At 38.3% G+C, this 5,284-nt stretch overlaps 1 non-coding gene across 1 annotated transcript; it reads left to right on the plus strand.

Annotated features, from left to right (window-relative positions):
- Positions 1-150: 150 nt before the first annotated feature.
- Positions 151-253, plus strand: LOC138867733 (U6 spliceosomal RNA). The gene has a single exon (XR_011399874.1). It is a non-coding gene; the product is annotated as a U6 spliceosomal RNA (small nuclear RNA).
- Positions 254-5,284: the final 5,031 nt, after the last annotated feature.

The following is a 5,284-nucleotide window of genomic DNA, read 5'->3' on the forward strand; positions in this document are numbered from 1 at the left end:
TACCGGGACCTGATTGGGTGACACGGACACCTCACGGCTCGCTCACTGGACCGCTGGAGCTGAACAGTACTTAAGCTTCAGCATCCTTGGCCAATGAGGAGCCTCACCGGTTCCCCCATAGATTTCCATTCACCTTCAGCCTCCAGCCACTTGCTTCGGCAGTACATATACTAAAATTGGAACGATACAGAGAAGATTAGCATGGCCCCTGCGCAAGGATGACACGCAAAATCGTGAAGCGTTCCACATTTTTTCAGCCTCCAGGCTAGTACAGTGGTAACGTGTCGGCCTCTCATCCGAGGGGTCGGCGGTTCGCGCCCCGCCCAGGCGCGAGAAGTTGCAATTGTCGCCCGGAGGTTACTGCTGTGGCTGGGCACCGCGATGGGTAAGGACTAAGCTCTGTCGCGTCAGCACTTGCTGACACACGGTGATCGAGTCGACATTAGTCGGCACAGGCCGGGCTCCCCCATAGCCCGGACGAGGCTCAGCTTCGCATATGACTTGTCCTTATATATCCTCCAGCCACACCTGCGGGAAGTCACACTCACACAACCATTCCCTTAAGAGACAATAGATACCAGTCAACAGGCGGATGCAAACCATCTGTCATCTGACTGCGGATTTGAACTGCTCCATCAATTTCTACCGAGCTCCCACTTCACAATCCTTACTCAAGTATGATAGAGAGCTCCTAGTTGCACGTACCTCTTAGAGCAGGGGCGGGCAATTAATGTTTAGAAGAGGCCACATGAGAAACCTGAATTGTGTCCGAGGGCCACACCAACGATAGCTTGAACTTATTCTGCTCAACTTTTTCCATTGTAAAATGCACTAAATTATATATTTAGTGCATTATGTATTTAATAAATATTAATAGATTATATATTTAGTGAATTATATATTCAATAAATTATATATTTATTAAATATATATTAATAGATTATATATTTAATGAATTATATATTTAATGAATTATATATTTACTCCCTGCCCGGCCTCTCGCGGACCGGACAGGGACGCACAAAGGGCCGGATGTGGCCCGCGGGCCGTAGTTTGCCCAGGTCTGTTTTAGAGTCTGTCTAGCAGTTACCTGCCTGCAAAGACCCTAGCTCGAATCCCAGTTAGAGATATATATACACACACGCATATATATATATATATACATACATACATACATACATACATATATATATATATATATATATATATATATATATATATATATGTGTGTGTGTGTGTGTGTGTGTGTGTGTGTGTGTGTGTGTGTGTGTGTGTGTGTGTGTGCAGCCACATACCTAGTTTTGTTTATATTCATTATTATTGTATTGTAAATATGTTGAGAAAAAGGAAATTATTGGTGAATATTGATATCATAAAGATTTATGCATGTATTATTTTGTGATGAGTAAAAATGTACTTATATATACATATATATATTGGCTAAATGCCTATAAAATGTGGATTTGTTTAACTATTGTATAAAGTTTTGTATTTGAAACTGTGCGCATCTCGATGTTCCTTTGTAAACGCAAATGCATTGTGGGAGCGATGTAGCCGCAAAGAGAGAAACAATAGTTTAGTCTTTCTTTCTAATCTTCAAGCCATTTCTTTATCCTTATTATAAAAACATCCGTTTATGATCATTATTCTCAGACTCCTGAATCCCATGTAACGTGGTCTTTCAAATGCTTTAGATACGCTTATATGATTACATCTGCCCCCTCGCCCTCCTAATTGATTTCCTTCTTTCTTTTCTCTCTTTCTCTCTTCTCTCTACGTGTTTTGTGCTGCTTCTTTATGCGTTTTTAGTTGTACGTGACTATCCGTGCATGTTTTTTTAACTGGTTTTCTTCTCTGTCCTTGCTAGCACCCACTTCCTTTCTCACTCTCACTCACGTGCGCTCTCTCTCCCTTCTCCCTCCTCTGTCTCTCCAGTCTTATTATATTCGTGCAAGAAAACTGAGCAAGTAAGGTGACCTGTAAGTCGTGTCCTTAGTTTTAAAAATCGTTTTACAAAAAAAATATTGACGCAGAAAATGCTCTTGGAGGACTAGCCATCTGGAGATGTATGTAAGTATTCATATCTTTTGTTTCCGTGAGAAGACTCATTTTCAAAAGTCATTTCACGAGAACAATATTTCTCGTTTTTCAGCGGCCACTTTATTTAGAAAGCCATTGGATCGGATCTTTCCCAGTGACTGCTGCACAAACCGGAAGTCGTTAGTTACAGACAACGCTGATGATGCGCCCTCTATAATGAAAACGTTGTGTAAATGGGAAGCAGTACATTACGCTAATAAGGTAAAGATAGATAATGTGAATCTCTCTCTATCTATCTATCATTTTGCGTGTGTCTTTCCTCTCTCTATCTATCTATCATTCTGCGTGTGTCTTTCCTCTCTCTCTCTATCTATCTATCTATCATTCTGCATGTGTCTTTCCTCTCTCTCTCTATCTATCTATCTATCTATCTTTCTCTCGCCTATTCACTCCACTCCTATTATCAGACAAACAGACAAAAAGAAAGAAAGGCATATGGGCAGACAGACAAACTGACAGAAAGGCAAACAGACAGACAGGGAGAGTGAGAAATACGCGACAGAAAGAGGGCGGGGAGGGGGAGAAAGGCAGGGGCCCTGAATGCGAACATCTGTGACGTTAACTTCCACTTCACACACTCACAGAGTTACAACTGAACACGTTGTTAAACTTTGCCAGTAAAGCTGTTGAGCGACACACACACACACGCACATACACACAGACACACACGCAGGTATGCATGCACACATACACTCACAAACGCACACATACACTCACAAACGCACACATACGCACAATCACACAGGTACGAGCGCATAAACTTACACACACACACGTACGCACACACATATACTCACACACAGATACACGTAGACACACACTTATACACACATTCTGAAATTAGAAAGAAAATTCACGAGGTCTTCGCTCGTTGGGCCCGACTGCACTGTCGAGGACATCTTGCAGGAAAAGGAATTTCAACAGAACTTTGCTTCCAGTGTTGCGATTCGATGCACACTGTGTATGAATATGCTTGCTTGTGCTTTAAAGGAATTTGTGCTTCCTTTTGCTGGGTCATTTATGCACTGGGTGGAGACTGAGGAACGGCGATGAAATATTTCTCCTTTGCGCTTTCCTTATTATCACACTTGCAAGATTCGGACTTATGAGTGTACTGTGAGTTCCCATGCGGGCGTATGTACGTACATCTGTCTAAATCTTTGTCTGTCTCTTTCTCTCTCTTTTGGTGTGTATATGTACATGTGAAGTCATGGAGACCTTAAATACCGTGCCTGGTATTGATATATAGAAAAGAATTCATCTCACCATATCAGTTCACTTCAAAATATAATCACGCCTTTACAATCTTAAATTTACTATAAATGCAAATGAATCAGCAACTCTGATAGTTTCTACAGTAGACATTTATACTCCTGGTTTGATTCCTCATTTCATAACCAAGCTGAGAACGACAACAACACAACATTGCATCTATGGATATGATAACACATTTATGCTGAAATATCGTCCCGTCAACAAAAAAAGTCCATTCGAAATATTGAAATGGTGCTGATGGCTCCCTCAGTTTATCGTAAGGCGACGCAAGTTGCTAATCATTAAATACACATTTGGAAATCAGTCGACTCATTACTGCTTCTGCGAACTCACATAATTTGGAATAAACACTTTTATGGATCATAAATTCGAGATCAGCTCTGAAATTATCACTAAAACTCTGTAATACTTTTCTTTCTTAAATCTGCCATATTTTCTCATGTTTAGATTATTTCCTAAACTTTGATTGCTTGCAGAATAATCATATCAACATTCTTCACTATCCCTTATAACCTGCCAGAACACAGAATCAAAGAATTCTGGTGAAGGTCTACGTAAGTATCTTACAACACACCTACTCGGATTCGTCTCTGGCGCGCATGACGTCACGGCGTCAATCCAGGGGGTTCGACGGCAGTCACGCGGTCAGTCTACGAAGGACAGTCGGCCGGCTAGGACCTCCTTTTCCCTATTTGCTTGCGTGGCTGACTAGCGCGCGCAAAGCCAGCGCATCCTGCAATGCCACGCTATATTTCTTCTATGTATCTACATATTTATTGTGATAATATGACTGATATGATGTTCATATATGATGTGTTCTTGGCGCCTTAGTTGAATGTGTATTTATATAACATTCGTTAAAACCATTAGATTTTACAAATCCCTTCATTCCAGCAAATAACATTTTTCATCTCATGTCTCCTCTGCTCATTTTACTTTGTCATTGTAACATATTCAATCTGAAATATGAGGAATTATGAAATTGAATCTAAATAAAAAAAGGCAATATAGTCTTTCAGAGAAACGTTAGTAATTATCGCAAGAAAAAGCATTCCAATTTATAAATTATCAGAGTAAATCAGCGTCTATAAAAAACTTTCGTTCAGCTGCCTGCTCCCCCATCGCCTCCTCCCTCCAAAGCCCGACTCTCCGCTCCCCTCCGTTCGGTTGCACCAAAGACAAGTAGAAAGCCTGTGCTGAGAAACATCACGAGAAAAGGAAATGTTTTGAATATATAATCACAGATGAAACATGACACATAATTTAATTTACATACAATGTTCAAAATCACTATCTTGTTTCTTTTATCAGTCATTATCTTCATCATTATAATAAAAGTAATGATGGTGATGAGGATAATCAACATGATCATGATGATGGTAAAATGATAAAAACAATGATGGTGATAATGATAACAATGATCGTGATGATATTAGCAATTATAGTGATTGATATTATTAGTATTAACAACAACAATAACATGATAATGATGATGATAACAGTGATGATAATAATAATAATAATGATAAATGCATTACAAATAAAAATGATATATATATCAATGATGTTCATAATCATAATAATAATAATAATAGTAATGATAAAACTAATGATACTAATAATAAAAACAATTATAATAATAACGATAACATTGATGTGATAATGAAAATGATAATGATAATGATAGTAATCATAATAATAATGATGTAGATAACAATGATAATATCAATAATGTATAATTATAATGATAATGACAATGATAATGATAAAGATAATAATAAAGTAGTAATGGTATTGATGTTATAACGATAACAATAATGGCAATAACAACAAGGGTAATGATAATGAAAATGACAAAGAAAGTTATAATGATAATGATAATATCATTATAATTAAGAATAACAATGAT

Source organism: Penaeus vannamei, chromosome 31 (genome assembly GCF_042767895.1).
Source record: "Penaeus vannamei isolate JL-2024 chromosome 31, ASM4276789v1, whole genome shotgun sequence".
In the NCBI taxonomy this organism is placed as follows: domain Eukaryota; kingdom Metazoa; phylum Arthropoda; class Malacostraca; order Decapoda; family Penaeidae; genus Penaeus; species Penaeus vannamei.